Consider the following 24,041-nt stretch of genomic DNA (forward strand, 5'->3'; position numbering starts at 1 on the left):
CTGGCTGATGAGATGTGAGGGGAAGTCTGCTAGAAAAGTTTCCCATTTAGAAAAATGTGAAAACATCAAAATGAGAAACCCTTTTTCCTCTGCTTTCTTCCTGCTTGAACAAAGACATGATTCTGGAAGAAGGTAAGTGTAACAGCCACCCTGTAACATTAAAAATGGTGCAACAGATGGATGAAAAGAGCTTGATGTAACAATGGAGCTGCAGCATGAAACAAAGAATCCATACCTCTGGTTTCCTTGCTATGTGAGAATGATTAGCTATATTTATTTAAGCTATATTTATTTAAGCTATATTTATTATATATTTAGCTATATTTAGCTATATTTATTTAAGCTATGATTGAGTTTTCTGTTACTTGGAGTCAAAATGACATCAAAATATTTAGCTATATTTAGCTATATTTATTTAAGCTATGATTGTTGAGTTTTCTGTTACTTGGAGTCAAAATGACATCTAACTGATACATGAATTAATTTCCTACTATGGTTAATATTATGATAAATTCAAAAATAAAATATGAATAAGACATGGTCTTTATCCTTAAAGATTTTATAGTCCAGTAGATGAGACAAGCACATAAAATTTAAAATACATAATATGCCTATAAAAATATATTTATTTAATCAAATTTTTTTAGCATTGTATTATGTGTCAAATCAATGTTAGCTTCCTAGGATATGTACATGGTACTCTGGGGAGAACTGCTAAAGAAGTGATGAGCTGTTTCCTAGAAATTAAGAGGCTTCACAGACAACACTGAACAAAGTCTCAGTAATTTCAAAGCTTTAAAAATGAATTAAAAACAGCTTTCCATATAAGTAGCAAAGACAAATTAATTGGTAAATGCAAACCTTTGTTATCAGTGTGTACACCCATTACTTTATTCAATATAGCAACATAACCACATTGAGGATTTAGCAAGTGGAACATTTTCTTTAAAATAAATGCTCAAATCATGCAGGTTAATCTAAAATTAATAAAGTTCTGGGCTTCCCTGGTGGCACAGTGGTTGAGAGTCCGCCTTCCGATGCAGGGGACACGGGTTCGTGCCCTGGTCCGGAAGGATCCCACATGCCGTGGAGCGGCTGGGCCCGTGAGCCATGGCCACTGAGCCTGTGCGTTCGGAGCCTGTGCTCCGCACGGCAGAGGCCACAACAGTGAGAGGCCCGTGTACCGCAAAAAAAAAATAAATAAAATAAAATAAAATTAATAAAGTTCTGTGGTTGTATAAGATTAGCCATTTTTATTATCAAAGAAGATTTTCTGGTGTAAATAAGCTTAGATAACATTTTGTATTCATGACATTAACTACTCCCTTTTTTTCATTTCCTCTTATATAGTTACAGATCATAAACTGTCTTTTTATGAACCATCTATTTAATCAACTGAAGGGGTTTCATGATACCAATTAAGTTACAAAATAAACTTCTATTCACTGAAAACAAGGCTATATAATATTAAATGCATATCACTTGCAGTTGTAGAAAAAAACACATTTTAATAAGTGTTCTGTAGAGATGCCAAACCAATTCACTCCTTATTATAATAATATAGATTTGTGGTTGTAATTATTTTTGTTAGCATTAGTATATGCCCAATCATATTTGAATTAGTGCTGACTTGGAGCAACTGTTCTTTTCATTTACCGTAACTCAGAGAGCAATGATAATATAACTGACCAAACTTCCTGGACCATTAGTAAACCAAGACCAATATGAAAAAAAAAAAGAACAAAATGAACTCTTAATTAGAAGCATACCAAGTATTATATGTATATATTTTTATATTTATATATATTTCACTATTTAATGAAATATTTCTTTTGGTAGAAATTTCAAAATGAAGACAGAAAAGTTATTTCAGCATATTAAACTTAAATTTAACCTTGCCATTTTTCAAAATAAATCAGTATCATAAAATTGTAATGTCTTTTAAAATGTCTAACTTTTATTTCACTAGTGTTTTGAAGACTCTATAATTAGACTCTGGTACATTGAGATCTTGCCTACCAATTAACTATGTATTTTTTCACATCTGACTAAACAAAATTGAGTTGGGTTTAATTATTTAGTCTTTGAATTTCAATAGTATTTCCTGTTCTAAAGTGTTTCTCAAGCAAGTGTAATGGGGATATTTAATCCTCATGTGTATTTATTAAAGCATTCATTTTCTCTATACATATGTACCTAATCTTCACGTTTTGTTTCAGATGACTATGAAAGTATTTTTCAGTGGTTGTAGCACAAAGCCTTTGATATATAGGAAAATATTTTAATGCTATTGACTCTGGTTTCTTATATTAATTTTTGGATTGTTTTTACCACAAAAAAAAAAGAAGTGGGGAGCACAAGGAAACTCTTGGAGGTGATGGACATGTTTATTATCTTGAGCATGGTGATGGTTTCATGGGTGCACACATATGTCCAAGCTCATCAAATTGTATATATTAAATACATGCAGTATTTTATACCAATTACACCTCAATAAAGCTGTTTTTAAAAAGTTCATACAACCAGGCTACCACAATTACTGCAAGTAATTTTGAATGTAGTATATAGCCATATTAATAAAATTTGATGGGTCTACAATATGTAGACTATATTACTAAATGTATTATTTCTTGCCAAAGAGGAGCTTAATGTGTGAGACATTGGGCTCCAGAGTCTATTGGTCCAAGTTCTGACTCTGCCACTTTCTAGGTAGCTGAAAGTAGAAAAACCACATAAATTGCCTTTGACTCATATCCTTATTTGTGAAGGAAAACAGAATCATCATGTACCTCACTGAGTTCTTGTGACCATTAAGTGGGAAAATGCCTACAGATTGGCTAGCAATTCTTCTCAGTGCTATACAAGTCACTAGTATGTCACCTTGGACTATTGTACTATTTAATTTTTTTCAGTATCATTCCTCTCTTTTGAAAGAGAAATGCTGTGCTTAAAAAATAGGGATAGCAACAGATAAATGTGATTTCGAAAAAAGAAAGCTCTGAATTTCATGTAATAAGGGTACAATCTCATTTTTATATCATATTAATATTATTCAGTACTATTATTATCTCCATCCCAGATATGAAGAAACTAGGGCTTAGGGTTCTAATGTAGCCAGCCCAAGTCAGACACTAAGAAGGAGTCAACCCACAGAAAACAAATTTATGGTTACCAAAGGGGAAAGGGAGGTGGGGGAGGGATATTAGGAGTATGGGATTAACAGATACAAACTACTATACATAACACAGATAAGCAACAAAGATTTACTGTATAAAATACCTTATGATAACTTATAATGGAAAATAATCTGAAAAAAATTATATATATAACTGAATACTTTTCTGTATATCTAAAACTAACTCAATATTGTAAATCAACTATACTTTATTAAGAAAAAAATTTTAAAAATAAAAGAAAGGATAAAGAAAAAAGAAGGGGTCAATCCAGTTTGGGAATTGAGGAAATTGAACCCAGGGCCAATGCCTCTCCGTATCAAAACTCTCCAGCTTCAAAATACCTATTTCCACTGTAGTGAGATCACCTTTTAGATTATTTCATAAATACATTTGACAGAGTCTCATGCTGGATATTTTTACGTTCAGGTATCTCCCATTAAATCAAACTACAAGTAGTCAACTGATCCTGACATTGCATTTTGAGTCAATTCAATCTCCTCCTCATTGCTTAGAGGACCTGCAAGGTCTAGGCTTGTCCATCCCTCCATGCTTCCGCCACCCTGGTGTGTCTGTACCTTGTACAAACCTCACCTCAGTGATTTCCTTTGTGCAATCTGATTGCTACGCAGGTGCACTCTCCCCTCTCTCCACACACCCAGCTCCTCCTGGCTTCCCATCCTTCAGGTAGCAGCTGCTGGGACCTATGCTTGACTCTCCTCTGTCCCCTGGAGGCCCTACATCTGAGGCCCTCCCTCTGGCCTCCTCTGGATAGTGAACAAAATAGACATGGCTTCTGCCATCCTGGGACCTTGCTAACTACCAATAGCAATAAATCAAGCTAACACCAATTTTAACTGTCTTTGAAAGAAATAACCAGTGTGTTGTGATTTAACACATACCTATATACTGAGAGAAGTCTCTCTGAAGTGTTATCAGAAGCATGAGGTGGACCAGAAATAAAAGCATTTTTGGCATAAGTTACAATATCAGGGCAGAACAAAATAGGGTCCAAAGGGATTTTTGTTTTATTGTTTATATGTATTGCTTTCCATTAACCTATAGGAAATGAATTTTATATGAAACCCTTCTTAGTTTTTTTTCTAAGACACACAGGACCTCTAATGCATATGCAATAATGTTAATAAAAGCCATAGCAAGGAGAAAATAGATTAATACAGATATAAAACATAATGCTAAGGAATAATTTACTATAGATATGACACCATACACTGTGATAGAAAGAGAAAAAGAAGGATCAGTTTTTAATATTCAGGAAAGTAAAACATCATATTGTATTTTAAAATGTGGCCTGTCAAACATGCACAAGTGATTAGTATAAAAACACATGCATTTTGCATGGGTCAATGCAGAAAAATACAATATATTTTAGGAATGTTTTGCAAGAGAACACTAAATATTAAACGTGAAGACTGCAGCTGTGATAGTAAGTGAAATAATTACAATGAATGGCCATATGACATCACATCGATATAGGTCAAGCTTTGCCCACAGTGTTTTAAAAATATTATATTTTAAAAATCCATACATGGTGGCAAATTATACAGACAGTTATAGTCTACATTTGCTGATGTGAATGTGAGATTCTGGAATCATGTAGAGGCAGGAAATACTTGCACAAAAAAGGCAACTAAACAATATAAAACTTGTGCAAGTTGCCATTTATTTAAAGTTTAGATACTTTATTTTCTAAAAGTATAAAATAAGCACAAATGCAAACGTTTTGTCAATAAAACGTGTATATTTATGTTTTCCAAGAGTCATTATTGAATTTAAATTGCATTATCTGATCAGATAGAAATTATCTTTATTTTAAAGAACTGGAATTCATGTGATAAGCCCTGGCTTTTTTTAGCCGACTCTTCATTGATTCCTATCTTTTTAACTTCTTACTATTACCTAGAATTATTGAAGCCATGTATCACTGTTTTAAATTAATGCGATGTCTTTTCTTTAGTCTAGGTTTCCAGGAAAATTATTTGGGAAAAATAATGTTCCTTAGATAATGCTTAATAATAAAAAATTAACCTCATTTCTTATAAAATAAACTATTTCAGAATTAAACTATTTCAGAATAATCTCTCCACATAGCATCTTGATGTTATCGCTACATTTCCAGACAATAGCAACGTTTCCTATGCTTTTAGAGGCTAAGAAACGAATTGCTACATTAAAATAATAACCTTTTGGGCTTCCCTGGTGGCGCAGTGGTTGGGAGTCCGCCTGCCGGTGCAGGGGACGCGGGTTCGTGCCCCGGTCCGGGAGGATCCCGCGTGCCGCGGAGCGGCTGGGCCCGTGGGCCATGGCCGCTGGGCCTGCACGTCCGGAGCCTGTGCTCCGCGGCGGGGGAGGCCACGGCAGTGAGAGGCCCGCGTACCGCAAAAATAATAATAATAATAACCTTTTAGGTCATAGGTAAAATGATCAGTCTTACTTCTTCAAGAATATGAACGAAGGAGTAAAGAAAGATCCAAAATCCACAATCCATGTTATAAAGTACCAATGTATCATTTGTAATGAGCCTTGGAAAAATAAAATTTCTGTTTTTTGGCAGGCTGATCACCTTGAAGCTTTTATAGTGCTTTGCCTGCCAAGCACAAACTTAGGTTCAGATATTTTAGAATTTCTTGGAGGATATAACATAATTTAACTATTCTTGTGTGGTACTTGGGGTGTCAATCAGGTTCAAGAAAGTTCTGTTTTACAATATTCCTGACATGTTTCACCAGTGAACAGATCTTACGACAGAAAGATATTTCATCTAAGATTTGCGTTTACAGCTTAAGTATATTTCTTCTAACAGTACATATAAAATCTGTGCTACTTACTACCGATTTGTATGGGAGCCTGACACTTGTTGAATTCCTTAGCACTTTTTAATATTTATGTTAATTTCAAGGTTTCAGTGAAGAAAACCACAAACTATCCCAGTTTTCTCATGCAATCTAATCCAACTTAATCTTGCCAAAATATCCATTGAGACCTTAAGCCAAAAGTTGACATTAGTATTAGCTGTGGTAGAACTATAAAGCCCAGTTGAATCTTATTTTCATGTAAGAATAATCTTGCTACAATTTCCAGGTGGCTAACAGTCAGGGTGCACATTTTATTAGAAAGAACAGCAAAAACATTGTCATGTCAAAGATCCTACCACTTTCCAAAGCTGGGCAGGTGGCCCTGAAGCTGGAATTTACGTTGCTGTGCTTCACCATTTTGTGTAATTTCACAGAGATTAAATAATGTAGAGGACCATAAAACTGTGTCCATAAATATTAGAAAATTAAAATCCAGAAAAGCACACAGCCAACAACTCAAAATTATAATTATTAAGTCATAATGTGAGACGAATGACCCTATGAAATAACTCCTATCACAGTTTCACGACAAACCACGTGGTGCTGAGAGGACCTATGCTTTCCGTTCCTTTTTCTGTTTGTTCTTTATTGAAAAGGTATTCACTTGTTAACATTATAAATTTTCTTTAATATTGAATTCATCAACATTTTCCAATATGTATGTCCATTTTAGGGTTGCAGTGAACAAAACCACAAGCCATCCCAATTTTTCTATGCATTTCCTAAGCAAAATGCCTAAGCCACCCACCCCATTCACACGTGCTCTTAAAGAATGTGTGCAGCTAAGTCCGAAATTCTTCATAGATCTGGTTACATTTTGTCCTGAACGAGAGAAAGTTCTTTTCATGTCAGTATGTTTCAGTAATGTTTTCTCACACCCATTTGATGGAATGTGTATGTAGCTGTCAAGCTATTCTACGTCAGCTGACTGGCAAGTTTTCACAGGCTTAATAATGAAGTTTGGAGAATATAACCCAAATGACTGTCATATTTACTTTTGAAATGCAGTTATAAAAGATTTTAATAAAAATATTTATTCTTAAAGTCTGTTCAATTTTCCTGACAGTACATTCTTTACATTAATAATACAAATTGACTGAAATGTATTCCACATCAAAAAGCTAAGAGAAAAAAAAAATTGATATCAGAAGTAGAAACGTTCCAATGTATTTAGATATTTGTGAGCTATACCTATGAATAATATTTCCAAATACTTGGTTTCACTCACCCTACTTCTTACTAAAGCAAAGCAATAGTCACATAAAGGCATGTATGATATTGTTTGTGAAGCTTTACTTCTTACGCATGATCTGGAATTTAATTATCAGTGTAAAGAGCTTAAAATTGGTGGCAGAGATAAAAATTCACCCTTTTGAATGATCAGATCAAAGAAAAAGTCTTTAAAAAGCGCAGCTACCCCAAATCACAAGAGTATTGGTTCATCATATGCTATAGAGAGCATACAGAAAAGATGGGGCAAGACTGGTTTCATTCCGGACAAGAGAAAGACCAGATTTAAGGAACCAACACCCCCCAGAGTTCAAGAGGTAACCTGGCAGCCCTTGGGTTTGCAGCTACTCTTTGTAAGAGCTAATGAGGGCCTCATACCCAAAATATTTGCCACAGTAATCTTCAGAAGTCTCAAAATTACTACCCCCCAACAAGAAGTTGTGGAAGACTGTCATCTTTGCCTTGATGGTCAAGTAAAGCAACATTTTAAATACAGAAGTTAGTATTTATTTATTCAGTATAATCATTAGACAGTGTCATGATAAAACGCATTTAAGTTGAGCTCAGGGGCAGTAGACAATTCTGCAAATAATCAACACAGTAAAGGTGGTATATTAGTTTCCTATTTCCCCTGTAGCAAATTACCACAAACTTAATGGCTTAAAACAACACAGACTTATTATGTTACGTTTCTGAAGTTCAGAAACCCCAAATGAATCTCTCTGGACTAAAATCAAGGTGTTGGTAGGGCTGGTTTCTTCTAGAGGATCTGAAGGGAGAATCCATATCTAAAGGCAACTGCATCCCTTGGCTCGTGGCCCCTTCCTCACATCACCCCAATCCTTTGTTCCCATCATCACCTCTATTACTAACACTGATCCTCTCTCCTTTTATAAGGACCCTTGTGATTATATTGGCCCTGCTTGGATAATCCACAATAATCTCCCCATCTCAAAATGCTTAAGTTAATCACACCTGCAAAGTCTCTTTTATCATACTGTATAAGATACCTTACTGCAGCTTCTCTGGAGATTAGGGGTTAGGATGTGGGCACCTGGGCTGGGGGCATTAGTCAGCCAACAACAGGTGACATAGTGGAAAGACATTGAACTTTGAAACAACAAAGATATGAGTTCAAATTCTTGGTTTGTCATTTACCACCTTGTGACCTTAGCAACTTAATTAACCTTTGTGATAAAGCTTCTTCATCTATCAAATGGGGATATTAATAGTTTTGTAATAAGTTGTTTCAAGAGTGTCACATGAATTTTCCCTCAATACTGGATCATTCTCTTTAGCACACCAATTGCAACATTACCACCTTCCTCACCAAGTAAATATCCCATTTCCCTGCACCCATAACAAAAGAGACAATGTAACTAATGTGTTAGCTCCTCTGCTTTCATCCCCTCACATCCCATTTGCTCATCAACCCATTTCAACTGGAAATCTGCACACTCCATTCCACAGAAATTCCACTTGTCAAGGTCACAAATGACCTCAAATCGGATATTCATCTTTTTCCCTTGCCTAACTTGACTTCAGTAATATTCAAAACTGCTGAAAATTCCTTGCTTTTAAAACACATGTGTCTTTTGTTTTCCTTATCACCACACCCTTCTGATTATTCCATCACCTCCTCCTTCTTGGTCTCCTTTGTTTCTCCCTACTGTTCCTCCCTAAATATTAGAGAGTCCAAAGCTTGATGACACTAGTGAGAATGTCTTTGCCATTGACTGCCAAATTCATATCTCCAGTCCCTCAATTGGTCCTGAGCTCTAGATTAATGTAGTATTTTCTCTATATCTCCACTTAGGAATCTCTACCTCCACCTTAATATTGACCAAATAGAAATCTTGATCCTCAGCCCTCTGCAAATTTGTTTTTTCCCATTGCTAACATCACAGTAAATGGCAACACCATCCATCCAACAGCTCAAGTCAAAAACCTAGTTTCTCTCTGACCCACATTTAGTCAGCAAGTTCTATTACCTCATTTCTTCAAGTTACTTGCTAGATCCATGTACTTCCATCCACCTTCGTTGTCTCTGTCTTGTGGAAACAATCCCCACCCATCTCAACATTACTGCTACTGAAATGTCTATTAACACTTCTATCTATTTGGTATGCATCAGCCAAAGAATCCTTTAAAAAAATTAAATAAAAATATATAACTCTCTAATTAAACTTACTAATGCCTCCCTATAACAATTAGAATAAAATGAAAACTTCTAACCACAGTCTCACTTTCAAATGATCTAACACCAGCCTCCCTCCAGACCTCAATTCCTACCACGCCAGCCCTTCTCTGCCTTCCCGGCTTGCTCTGGTCAAGCTGACTTTCTTCCTATTCTTTGAAGAGGCCGTGCTCATTCCTGCCTTGGGACCTGTGAGTGGAATGCTCTTCCCTCAATTCTTGGATTTTAATATGCTCTGCTCTGAGTATTTAAAATTTTAAAGGCAATGAAGGTTCAAACTAAGAGGGTAAAATGCTAACAGTAGAATTTCAAGCATCAACCTTCCAATGTATAATAAAATGTGTATAATAAAACAATTTTTGAAACACTTTTAATGTACATCTTACATGATGCTTATGGAAGTTCTGTTTGGTAGGTATGGGTGCCTGGACCAATGTCAAGAAATCTGAGAAGTGGCAGAGACAGGACTTAATTTAGATCTTTCATCTCAAAGTTTAGCACTATTGCCACTATACCGAATTGTTTCTTTCACAAATGTTCAGGATAAATATCAGCATCCTGACCCAAACACCACAGCAAAGCGTGTTGTCTCATTGCCTCTTAATTTAAGGAAAGCGAGGGCTTGGGGGAAGAATTTAGTTTCAACCCATCAAAGCATCCAGAAGGCTACAGAATTTATCAGCCAATTGTTTCTTATAACAGAAAGATCTAAATGCTAGGAAAGGGCTTCCCTGGTAGCACAGTGGTTGAGAGTCCGCCTGCCGACGCAGAGGACACGGGTTCGTGTCCTGGTCCGCGAAGATCCCACATGCAGCGGCTCGGCCGGGCCCGTGAGCCATGGCCGCTGAGCCTGCGCATCCGGAGCCTGTGCTCCGCAACGGGAGAAGCCACAACAGTGAGAGGCCCGTGTACTGCAAAAAAAAAATTTTTTTTAATAAAAATAAAAAAATAAATGCTAGGAAGCCTGGGTGAAGAAGAAGGTTGTGGCACGAACACTTCTTGCCCTGTTCTCACAACCTTAGTCTCAGAGCAAGATTTTCTTTTGGAGCCCAGCTTTCCCGCATCAACATAGCATTAAAGTGCCTGTTCAAAAGAAGAAAATTAAGGAATTTAGGTCTCAGTACCCTGAAGGTGCTTTCCCAAGCCACCTCAAAAAATATATACCACATACATGTGTGTATGCATATACATGTGTGTGTACGTGTGTATATACACAATGTACATATACATATCTATACAAATAGAAAATACACATTTTAACTGGGTTGTGTATGATTTTAATAGTATTTAGCAGATTGAACTACACTTTTGTGTGTATTTAGGAATGTCAACAGTACTTGGTGAAAATAATTCCTTCATGGCAAAATACTCTTCTGTTTTTGCTACAATTACACAGCAGCAAAGACTTAAGGGAAAATTATAGTTACTTTCAATGTATTTTGGATATAAATTTCTGTTTCATTATTGTTTCCAAGGTTCATGTAACATACTTATAAAGTCTTTTTCGGATTCAAAAAATATAAATCATCTGCATAGACTATCACATTCTCAGTAAATGTTTATTTCATTGTAGACCATGAATTAATAATCACTAACATACACTAAGATTATATTTTTACATCCAAATCATACATGCTTACTAAGCATGGTTTATGCTATGATAGAAAAGAGCAGGGCCTATTTTAAAAGACTAGACTTTTAAAAATTATTTGATAGGTCTGGTCAAGTAGAGGCAGATGTACAGTTGAAATAGTTCACTGAACATTCATTTCTGTTAGATAGTAAGTGGTAAGATAAAAAAATATTTTTAAGAATTACTAAGAAAACTAACAAATTTCCAAAATCAAGTACACCTTAAGAATAAAATAATTTATTGACTCTGAGTTAACATTAACCAGAATTATTTTCAATGCCACTGATTAACCTTCAACTCTGTATCTATGGCATTTAGATTCAAAATGAGAAAACTTCTTGGCATTGTACAGAATCTACACATTATTGTTGTATGCTGAAATCCAAACTGAAATTTTTGGTTTGTGACGTAGTCTAATCTTGCCAAAAGATCCCTGAAAGAAGTAGTTCAAGAGAGTTCTCAGACATCAAATATAAAAAAGAAACGAATAAAAGCAGCCTAACATATTAAATTATAAACATATGGATGGAATTTCCTTTAAACTACTCTTGAGTCTAAACCTTAAGGGTAAAGAATTTTAAAAAAAACATATTTGAGGTTTCCATAACACAAAACACTTGAAAAGTTAGGGGATTCAACTACTCCAAAGACAGAAGAGATTTCTACTCTAATATTGAGTAAACTGAACCTTCTCTCCTACTATTTTGAAATACCTGTACTCTACAATTAAAATGTCAATCCTTATTACGTAGCCTTGTAATAAATATTAATGAATATATATATTAGTTGAGAGGTTTTTATTTATTATTTGTTTTTACATTCTGGAGCCAGAAATACTTAGAGATGAAGAGAAAATGCAAAATAAGAAAGGTACATACTTTATAATTGAATTTTTACTGAGATAACTGTAAATTCACATGCAGTTGTAGGAATAATACCAAGAAATCCATGAACATGTTAGCCAGTTTCTCCCAGTGATGACATCTTCCAAAACTATGTACAATGTCCCAGTCAGGATATTGAGATCAATACAGTTCACTGAACTTATTCAGATTTTCTCAGTTTAACTTGTGTCCACTTGGTTTGTCTATATATTTTTTCTATACAATTTTATCATACGTATGGGTTTGTGTATCCACCACTCCAGTAAAGACAGAACCCACAGTCTTCATGTTCCCTCACCCTGTCACTAATCCCTGGAAACCACTAAATTATCTCCATTTCTAAATTTTCTCATTTCTAAAATTTTCTCATCACAAAAATATTATGGAAGTTTAATAATGCATCATGCAATCTTTACAGATTGGCTGTTTCACTCATTCACTCTGCATAGTACTCTGGAAATCATCCAAGTTGTTGCAAGTATACATATTCTGCTTTGGGGGTTTTGTGTTCATTGCTGAGGAGTATCCCATGGTAGGTAAGTGCCACGGTTTGTTGAACCTGCTAACCTATTGAAAGACATCTGATCTGTTTTCAGTTTTTGGCTATAGAAACAAAACAGCTATAAACATTGATATAATGGTTTTGCATGAACATAACTTTTCATTTCTCTAGTATAAATGTCCATGAGTTCAACTGTTGGGAAATAAAGTAATTGCATGTTTAGTGTTATAAGAAACTGGCAAAGTGTTTTCCAGAGTGACTATACCATTTTACATTTTCATCCTCTCCAGCATAAGCGTTGTCACTATTTTTTTCATTTTAGCCATTCTGATAGGCATATCTCAGTGTGGTTTTAATTTGCATTTCCCTGATAGCTAAAAATGTATTTTTATGTGTTTACATACTATAATGTATATCATTTGGGGTGAAATGTCCTTTCATGTGTCTTAGCCATTTCTAATTGAATTTTTGGTTTTTGCTATTAGGTTTTCAGAGATACAGTCATTTGTCAGATACATGGTTTGCAAATATTTTCTCCCAATATGTATTTTCTCTTTTCATTCCCTAAACATGGCCTTTCACAGAGCAACAGTTTTTAATTTAGATGGTGTTCAATTTACCAATTTTTTGGTGGATTGTGCTTTTGGTGTCCAATCTAAGAATTCTTCACCTAGCTCTAGATCCCAAAGATTTTCTCCTACATCTTTTTATAAACGTGCAAAGTGGAATGTTCTACAGTTAAGTCCATGTTGAGTTAATGTTTGTATCACATGTGAGGTTTAGGACAAGTATCCGTTTTCACCTATAGAGGTCCAATTGTTCCAACACCATTTGTTGTCAGGTTATCCTTCCTTCATTGAATTTCTTCTGCATCTTTGTCAAAAATCACGTGAGCATATTTGTTTGGGTCCATTTCTGGGTTGTCTATTCTGTTCCGTTAATCTATGTGTCTATTGCTCCCCATCTACTTGGGGAGCAATAAACACTATCTTGATTATTGTACTATGTAGTGAGACAATACCTGGTGGAGTGATTCCTCCCACTTTATTCTTCTTTGTCAAGACTGCTTTAACTATTCTAGAGCTTGTGCATTTCTTTATAAACTTTAAAACAATCTCATCTATGTGTACAAAAAAAACTTACTGGGTTTTGATGAAAATTGCATGAAACCAATACATCAGTTTGGGGAGAAGTAAAATCTTTATTATACTGAGTCTTCAAACCTATGGACACAGCATGCCTCTCCATTTATTTAGATCTTTGGATTCTTTCAGCAGAAGTTTGCAATTATCAATATACAGGGCCTATATATGTTTTAGGTTGCATTTTCTTTGGAGTGATTATAAATGATATTGTGTTTTTTGTTTATTTTTTCATGCATTTATATCAGTATATAGAAATGCAATTGATTTTTGGTGTGGTGCTCTTGTATACTGCAAACTTGCTGAACTCACTAATTCTAACAGTTTTGCTTTGGGTTTTGCAAATTTCTTGGCATTTTTCTATATAGACAGTCATGCCATCTGTAAATGGGAACAGTTTTATAACTTCCTTTTTGATCTAAATGCCCTTTATTTCTTTTTCTTGCATTGTTGCAGTGGCTAGAACTTCCAGTGCTATGTTAAATAAAAGAGCAGACATTCTTTCCATGTTCCCAATCTTAGGGGAAAAGCATTCAATCTTTCAGCGTTAAGCGTGATAATAGTTGTAAAGTTTTTTTCCAGGTGCTTTTTATCAAGTCGAGGCATTCCTCTCCATTCTTAGATCGCTGAGACTTTTTTCTATCATGAATGAATGTCGAATTGTATCAAATGCTTTTCTGTATCAGTTGATATAATTATATGGTGTTTATTCTTTAGCCTGTTGGTATAGGAAATTACACTGATTGATTTTCAAATGTTGGAAGTCTTGTATATCTGGAATAAATTCCTTTTGGTCATTGTGTATAATTATTTGTAACATTTTTGAATTTGTCATGGTATGATGTTGTTGAAGATTTTTACATAAGTTCATGCAAGATATCAGACTACAGTTTTCTTTTTTTGTACTGCCTTTGTCTGGTTTCAGGATCAGCATAATAATGGCTTTAAAAAATTAGGTTGGAAAATATTCCCTCTTTTATATTTAGGAAGAACATGTGTAAAATTGGTATTGATACTTTAAATATTTGGTAGTACTATGATCCAAATGTTTGTGTCCTCCCCAAAATTATATGTTAAAATCCTAGCGCTCCGTGTGATGGTATTAGGAGGAGGGGCCTTTGCAAGGTACTTAAGTCAGGAGCCCTCCTGAATGGGATTAGTGCCTTTATATAAAAGGCCCCAAGAGCTTGCTTACCCCTTCCACAAGTGAGGACACAGTGAAAAAGCACCAGCTATGAATCAGAAAAGGACCTCACCAAAATGCAACCATTATGGCACCTTGATCTTGGACTTCCCAGAGTCTAGAATGGTAAGAAATAAATGTCTATGTTGTTTATAAGCTACACATTCTGTGGTATTTCGTTATGGTAGCCTGAACAAAAGAATTCTCCAGTGAAGCTATATAGACATGGCAATTTCATTTTTGGAAAATTTTTAGTCATAAATTCAAATTTCTTTAATGTTTGTTAGACTTCAACTATTGTCTTTCATCTTGGTTGACTTTTGATATTTTATGGTTTTAAGGAATTGATTCACACCTTCTAGGTTGTCAGTTTATGAACATAAAGGTGCTTAATAATATTCCCTTATTTTCCTCATAATGACTGCAGGATGTGTAGTGATGTCTCCTATTTTAATCTTGATGTTCGTGATGTATGTCTACTCTCTTTTCCTTTTTGTCAGTATTGGTAAATGTTTATCAAATACTCTTGATTTTTTTGAAGAACGAGCTTTGAGTTCATTGATTTTCTCTATTGAGAAATACAGAATTTCCTGTTTTTAATTTCATTGATTTTCCTGTTTTTAATTTCATTGATTTTCTCTATTGAGAAATAGAGAATTTCCTGTTTTTAATTTCATTGATATCTGCTTATACCTTTATTATTTCCTTCTTTCTTCTTTTTTGGGTATATTTTGCTCTTCTTTTTCTAGTTTCTTGAGGTAGAAACTTACATTACTGTTTTGAGACCCTTCCTTGTTTCTAATGTAAGAATTTAGTTCTACAAATTTCCTTCTCTGCACTGCTTTAGTTGCCCCACAAATATTTGATGTTATATCTTCATTTAATTCACTTCTGTATAATTTTTATTTCCTTTGAGAAATCCTCATTGACCCATGGATTATTTAGACATGCACTATTTAATTTCTACTTCTTTAGAAATATTTCTATTGTTGATTTTTAGTTGATTTCACTATGGTAAGAGAACATACCTGCATGATTTCAATTTTTTGAATTTGTTGAAGATTTTTATTTTTGGCTTAGGATTTGGTCTATCTTGGTTAACATTCCACAGCACTTGAAAATATGTATATTCTGCATTTGGGGGGTGGAATGTTCTATATATGATAATTAGATCATTTTGGTTGATTATCTAGATCTTCTATATCTTTGTTGATTCTCCATCTAGTAATCTGCTAGATCCATCAGTTAACTCATCAGTTGCTTAGAGGGGTTGTAGAAGTCCTCAGTTTTTGATCTATCTCTTTCTCCTTTCAGCTCGATCAGGCGTTGCTTCACCTATTTGGAGACTGTGTTGTTTTGATGTACATTCATTTAGGCTTGTAATGTATTCCTAATGGACTGATAAATTTCCCTCCTTGCCTAGGTCTATGGTGGTTTTTTGTTTGTTTGGTTTGGTTTGTTCTGCTATGAAATACCTTCTCTGACATTAATGTACCACCCTAGCTTTAAAAACAAAAAAAAGGTTTGGATGGTGTATTTTTTCCATTCATTTTTCAAGTTATTTATGTCACTGAATTTGAAATGAATTTTTTGTTAAATTAGTTAAATTTCTTGTTGAACACTATAGTATATAGTGTGTTCATGTTTTTTTGTTTTGTTTTGTTTGTCTTATCCATCCTGCCAATCTCTGTCTAATTGCTGTATTTAAGCCACTTACATTTGAGGTAATTATTGATATGTTGGACCTTAAGTCTAAGCAATTTTATTATGTTTTCTGTTTGTTTCCTCTGTTTCATTCCTTTCTCTTCTTTGTTTTCCTATAGGCCATTTGAACATTTCTTAGGATTCCATCTGCTTGATGTATCTGTAGAATTTTTGACTGTTCATACACTCACTTCGTACAGTTTTCATACTGGTTGCTCTGGGAATAAAAATAGACCGATGTGATATCATAGTCTACTGGAATTAATGTTTCACCACGTTAAGTGAAGTGAGGAAAAATTCTGTTTAGGTCCTTTCACCTCCTCTGTTCTTAAACATCACTTTCTTGAGTATAAGATGGTGTTGTAATTATCATTTCAATCATCAAATGTGATTTACAAAACCTATGAGGAGAAAGACATCCTTTTATATGTAATCCTATTTTTGCTGTTTGATTTCTTTCTTGTTTTCCAATGCTCCAAGATTCCTTCTTTTATCATTTCCATTTTGCTTGAAGAACTTCCATAGCCAATCTTTAAGGGTAAGTCTGCTAATGACAACATCTTTTAGTTTTCTCTCGTCTGATTTATTTCCCTTTCATTCCTAAAGGAAATTTCACTAGGTAAAATTTGTGCTTGATACTGATTTTCTTTCAACTTGTAGCTTCCATGACTTGTAGCTTCCTTGCAGCTTCCATGACTTCAGGTAAAAAATACAATCGAATTGGTGTTCCAAGTGTTGACATTTTGTATTAAGAATTCAGCACTGGTTATTTAGCAACATAAATGTTATGGCATATAAAAATCTTTCATTTTAACTCATTTAAAAATATCAAATATAGATAGTAGTTATATAACAATTAATGTGATTAATCAGGTGTTAATAAATGCCAATAAAAAGCAAGACTATGGCTATGACTTCAAGCCACAAAACTGTGTTTTGTTCTATGGTTTCCTTAACCTATGGATAATTGGATAAAATGATTTTTAAACAGTCAGTTCAAAATGTTTTCTTTCAATGCACATGAATAATATTTTTATTATTATCATTATAAAAAGAAAGTGTAGTAAGCACATTTCTAAAATGTCCCCCCAGTTATTCCCACCGTTTGATAGTCATAACCTTGTGTAATTCCCTCCCACTCACTGGGGCCTAGTTCTAATTACATGATTCTAATTAATATAATATTGCAAAAGTGATGAGACGTCACTTCTGAAATTAGGTTATGAAAGGACACCACCTCTGTCTTACGAGCACTCTGCCTATCACCCCCTCTCTTGGTCATTCTGATGAAGCCAAGAGCCATGTCATAAGCTTTCCTGCGGAGAGGCTCACATGGCAAGGAACTGAGGGTCAACCCTGGTCAACAATTTATGAGAAATTAAATCCTGCCTACAACAATTTGAGGGAGCTTGGAAGCATATCCACCCCAAGATGGAGCTAAAGACCACTGTAGCCGAGGCAGACACTTTAACTAAAGCCCTTTGAGGGACTCAGAGACAGGACCCAACTGAGCCATACCTGATTCCTAACCCACAGAAACTATGAGACAATAAATGCTGTTTTAAGTCACTACATTGTGGTATAATTTGTTATACAGCAACACAGAAAGACAATCCATGACCATTAAATCCCTTCCTCAAATTATCATTTATCATGGCCATCCATCACAATTTAGTCTAAGCTCACACAAAAGTGAAAGTACTTAAGAAATAAAATTTTAACAATTACCAATTAAAGTCAGTATCAATACAAAAGTTAAATGATATAAAATGAGGGAAAAGGAAGCAGTAAAAATCAATCCAAATGCCAATCACAGGATTAAGAGAAAATAAATTTTATGGTGTTTCTTCAGATAATGTTAAAATGTAAAGGGTTCATGGCACTACAGATATATTGTATTCAAGGGAATAAATGTAATAAATATTACCTTATTTAAATTAGATATCTTGACATTAGGCAAAACTGGCTGGTCTTTTTGAGAGCCATCACAATAAGAGACAGCTACCCATGTCATTAATTTACAGAAAAACATCATGAAGCCAATTCAAAAAATGAGGAAAACCATCACAAACCAAGCAAATGACATATGTCATCAGAGCGACCACAACAAATCAACAAAATTACCTCTTATTGCTTCGCCTATTGTACTTATATTGCAATTCAAATACCTTAGAGTATTTGAGCAGCTTCAGTTTATTAATCACTGTTCTAAAGTTTTGATGTTAGTTTGATAGCACAGAAAAGTTTCTTTACACATTACTGTGAAATAGTTAAAAGACTGCAGTCGCCACACAAGCAAAACCTGAATTGTCCAAAAAATCCATTTTTAGTCTCTGTTGATATTTGGGAAATCAAAAACCATAAAGGAAAAATATTTTGGATTTCAATTAGTATATTTTGGCTCTTTGAAGAGGTAATAATAACAGGAAATATAAACTGACATTCAACAATGCCTTTAACAACTTAAAATTAGAAAATGAGGACAGTGTACAATTCACTTTCCTAAAATGTTTCTCAAGAGCACATGACAGTCTACAATTACAGAAGACTTGAAGCTGCTCTAGCACATTTAATTCAATGCATATGATTTTCCTCTCTAGAGATAAGTGAAAATGGGCATGCTCATTTTTACATTTTAATATTCTGATAAATTAATTTATTGAAAAGTATTTTTTACAATTGACAGTAAGATATTGATTTGCTTTTGGAAAAATGAAGAATGCCTACTAGTTGTTTAGAATTTTTCTTTCCCATTTTTGAATGTGAAATACAACCATACGAGAAAGGCTTTCTATTGAAACAGCATTTTTTTAAAGTTCAGTAGTGATAATTTTGAACACATAAGGTGGCATTAAAATCATGAAGTTTTGTAATTTCATCAGTCAAGTTTGATTTGAGGATAATTCGTTTTTTAAATGCTTATCAACTAACATATTTTATAACATTTATCTTTAGATAAGCATAATTTCTGCAAATCAAATTATAGATAAACTGAACTGTATGCCATCTTAAATTGAAATTTGGAGACAGAGAAAAAGAGAGAAAAAGCAAGAGAAACTGTCAAGCAACTTCCTAAGCATTTCACATATATTAACCTTTTTACTTCTCACCATAACCAAGAGGCATATCTGATTGTACTTCTGTCTTTATGCCTCTCTATTTTCTATTTGTTCTGAGTCTATGTGTGAGTGTGTGAGAGTATATGTATGTATGATAGACAAATAAATTCTTCAATTCAGCAAAAGTATATCCCACATTTTCATTATTGTAAATTGTTTTTACAAGGTGTAATTTCACAGAGCCTCTGGCCTAACAGAAAAGATTTTAAAATATTTATAATTCTACCTTAGTCTGGCTATTCTGTATTATTCAAACGATGACTTGTACACATTTCAATATTTTCATTTCTCTGAGTATATTTTTTCCAATAATATCGACTTTAGGAATGTGATCAAAAATCATTTGCTAAAAATTTGCTATTTCAAACTAAAGTACCAATTTGACATGTTAAACATTTATCCTTTTGCATCTGTAAAATCTGTTTTAAACAATAAAAAATTCCATCATTGGAAAACTTCACAGCAGTTTTTGCGATATTTAGAATGGCCTCCAATTTCATAGTTTTACAAGTTTCTCAGTTAAAGTGATATTTAACGTAACATATTTAGTAAAACCTCTATACTCACTATGTCCAAAAAGAAGAACTTAAATTTAAAACTCTTTGACAGTTGTCTCCTAAGGGAATTTTGAAATTATTTTTGGATACCTTCTTTTATTTTTACCTGTAACTACATTAGTGTCTATATTCTTACTCAAAATGGTATATGGTTTTTAAATTTAAAATAGCTTTTTAAATTTATTAATTAAATACTACTGATTTTTTCCCTAGAAAATACAAAAGGACTTTGAAACATATTGTGTACATTATCCTGCTGCCTGTATTTGGCATGTTTTCATATTACACTTCCCACACAGAACAACACTTAGCATTTTTCATTATTGAGAAGAATTTTGAGGAAGCAAGGTTTGTTTTCTCTCTAGGGTATTCAAGTGTTGTATTTGAGTTCAGTAGAAGAGTTAGGAAAGTGATTATAATAGTGTACTCCAACAACAGTGAACATAAAATATAAATATTATATTTATAAAACTAATGAATAAAAAATTTTATAAAATAAAACATCTTGGAAAATGCAGACTTAAATATATTTGCGAACAAGTGAAAATAAGAAAAACTACTATACTGAATTTAAGACAAGCAGCAAGTATTTATTTTAATCGTTGCTATTAAAGGCCCAATGAGGCTTGTTTATTGCCTGTAGTCTTTCTTTTTTGACTTAAACATGTAGTTTTTGTGCCAGATTCTCATTTAGTGCGAAAGCCATCAATTTGATTATGGAAACTCCTTTAGGTTGGGAAATTCTCTACAGAACACAGAAAATGAGCCACATTGGATAGTCAGTTATTCTCATTTACAGAATTCTAGCCATATGAATTAGATGTCAGTTCAAATGAGACAAATGAAATTAATTGATCTATTTCTGACTATTGGCTTCCTCAGGAAGCTTCCGTAATCATGACTCAGATCAGGTCCCCCTGCCATGATGTCTGAACACTGATACTCTTCAGTGCTCAACAGAGCTGTGGTCCACGTTTTAAAATTATTTGACCACTCTCTATCTCCCCCACTGACTAAGCTGTGAGTTCAGCGTGGGTAAGGACCATGTTTGTTTTTGCTCACCATTCTATCCCCAGGGGCTAGCATAATGCCTGAGTTAGAATGGACATTAAGTAAATATGTACTATATGAATGAATGAATGAGACATATTTAAAAGAAAAGAGTCTCTAAAATCCAGCAACGATTATTTATGAAGAATTTATAAAGAAAATATTTTCACACCAGGAAATGGTACTAATTTTTCACAAACTTTTCCAGATAAAAGAAAATAAGTGAACACATCCCAATTCATTTTATGAGGTCAAAACAGCCTTGATACTAAGACCTGATAAGAAATTTATGACAAATATCTCCCACTAAAAACGTGAACAGAAATGTTAGCAAGAAAAATCTGGTGGTTAAAAAGAGTAATATAAAACAAAGGAGTTGAATATATTCCAGGAATATGAAATTGATTGAGCATTTGATTATCAATCATTGCAATTTACATAATAAACCATATTAACAAAATAAACAAGAAAAATCTCAATAGATAAATAAGGTGAATTTGAAAAAATTGAGCATGAGTTTACCATTTTTTTAAAATTGACAAACTAAAAATAAAAGGAAAAACATGTGATATGATAACAGCTATCTGCAGAAAACCTAAAGCAATAATCCTTAGTGGTGAATTATTGAAAGCTTTCCCCCACAAGTCATAAATAAGAAAGGGGCACCTTCTAAAACTAATACTGGTCAGTATTATACAAGAGGAGAGGTCTTAACAAGTGAAAAGGAAATTAAATTAAATAGGGATAGAAAGGAAGAAATGAAACTGTCATTTTCCTACAGTATGATTGTGTAAGTAGAAAATTCAAATCAATCCACAAACTATAAGAACTAATAAGTGAAGTTAGTAAGGTTACTGGATGTAAAGTCAACATACACAATCGTGTATTTCTCTGTTCTAGAAACTAATACTTACATAACAAATAACAAATGTTAAAAACCAATACTATTTTGTAATAGCATGAAATACATCAAAATAGTTAGGGATATAACAGAAGATGGGAAAACTTGTGTTCTATAAACTACAATATGTAACTGGGAGAAACTAAAGACTAAATAAATGGAGGAATATATCATGTTTGTGAATTGGAAGGCTCAAAATTGTAAAGATGGCACATTTATACAAATTGACCTGTAGATTCTGTGTAATTCCAGTCAAAAACCTCAGAAGGTTTATTTTGTGGAAATTGAAAAGTTGATTCTAACATTCATTTGGAAATACCAAGAGTCAAAAATAGCCAAGAAAATGTTAAAGGAGAACAAACTTAGAGGAATTATATGACTGGATATTAAAATAATATAAAGCTACAGTAATTAAGACAACGAGGTATTAGCAGGAGGAAAGACAGACTAATGGAAGAGAAGAGAGTCCAAAAACAGACCCATATCCCTGTGGTGCCTGATTTATAACAGTTCAGTATGGAAACTTTTTTTCCTTTTTTTCAAAAAAAAAGGTGCCAACTCAACCATATAGCCACCTGGAACTAATTGCTACATCACACCAAATAAAAGACCACTTCCAATAGAGCACTGACCTATAAGTTTAAGAGAAAACAATAAAGCTCTAAACGTTACCTAAGAAAAATCTCTCACTACCTTACAGTAAGCAAAGATTTCCAATCAGGACAGCAAACCTTGACTGTAAAGTAAATATTTATAAATAGAACTTAATTAAAACTAAGAATTTCTATTCAAACAAGGATATTGTCAACAGAATGAAAATGCGAACAATTGCTTTGGAGAAGGTATTAGCTGTATGTATTCTCCCTTGAGGATTTATATCTAGACTGTATAAAGAATTTTACAAATTCCAAGAAAAAAGTTACATGATATTTTAAATTTTATTTTAATTAAATTTAAATTTCATTATTTTTTAGCCATGGCATGAGGCTTGCAGGATCTCAGTTCCCTGACCAGGGACTGAACCTGGGCCACAGCAGTGAAAGCCCGGAATCCTAACCACTAGGCCACCAGGGAACTCAACATGATTTTTTTTTAAATATGCTAGAAATTTTAAAATGTACTTCAAGAAAGATGATATTCACATAGTTAGTAAACACGTGGAATGTTCTTACATCATTAGTTATCAAGGAAATGCAACTTAAAGCCACAATGTAAAACCACTATCCATAAAAATTATCATACATTATTCCTAATAGCTCAAAAGTGAACTTGTCTATTGTCCGTAAACTAAAAATGCATACATAAATTTTGCTATAGTCATGTGACAGAATGCTATGTAGCAATAAAAATGGATGCACCGGTGCTAGAAAGAGAGACATATCACAAATGGTAACTGAAAGAAGCTGGTACAAAATGATACATTCTGAATGATCCCATTTATAATAAATTCAAAAAGAGGCAAAGCTACTACCATGACAGAGGTCAGGATAGTGTTTACTTTTGGATAGAGTGGGAATGACAGGGAGCAGGCATGAGGGAAGCTTCTAGAATGCATACAAGGTTCACTATTTATTCGAGCTGGATGGTGGCTACACAGGTGTGTCCTTTTTAAAAATTCATTGAGGGGCTTATGCTTACAGTTTGCTCGCTTCACATGAAGCCATCAAGGTTGAACCCCACCATTTAGATAATCAGAAAGAAGCCAGTAGCCAGGTGCTGTCTTTACTACATCTACCCAGAGTTCTAGCTGTCAAGAAGCAGCTTTCAGACTAGGCAGCAGAAGAGACATGATAAAGAGAATATTAACATCACAACATAGTAATGTGAGCTCTCAAGGGAGTACCAAGCACAGGGACAGCATAGGAGAGAGCAAATGTCACTCTGCTTGGT

At 33.9% G+C, this 24,041-nt stretch overlaps 1 protein-coding gene across 3 annotated transcripts in view; it reads right to left on the reverse strand.

Moving 5' to 3' along the window:
- CCDC102B (coiled-coil domain containing 102B) overlaps positions 1-24,041 on the reverse strand; it is a 258,680-nt gene that overhangs the window by 214,219 nt on the left and 20,420 nt on the right. The gene's annotated exons all lie outside the window — the stretch shown is intronic.

Source organism: Pseudorca crassidens, chromosome 12 (genome assembly GCF_039906515.1).
Source record: "Pseudorca crassidens isolate mPseCra1 chromosome 12, mPseCra1.hap1, whole genome shotgun sequence".
Classification (NCBI taxonomy): Eukaryota; Metazoa; Chordata; class Mammalia; order Artiodactyla; family Delphinidae; genus Pseudorca; species Pseudorca crassidens.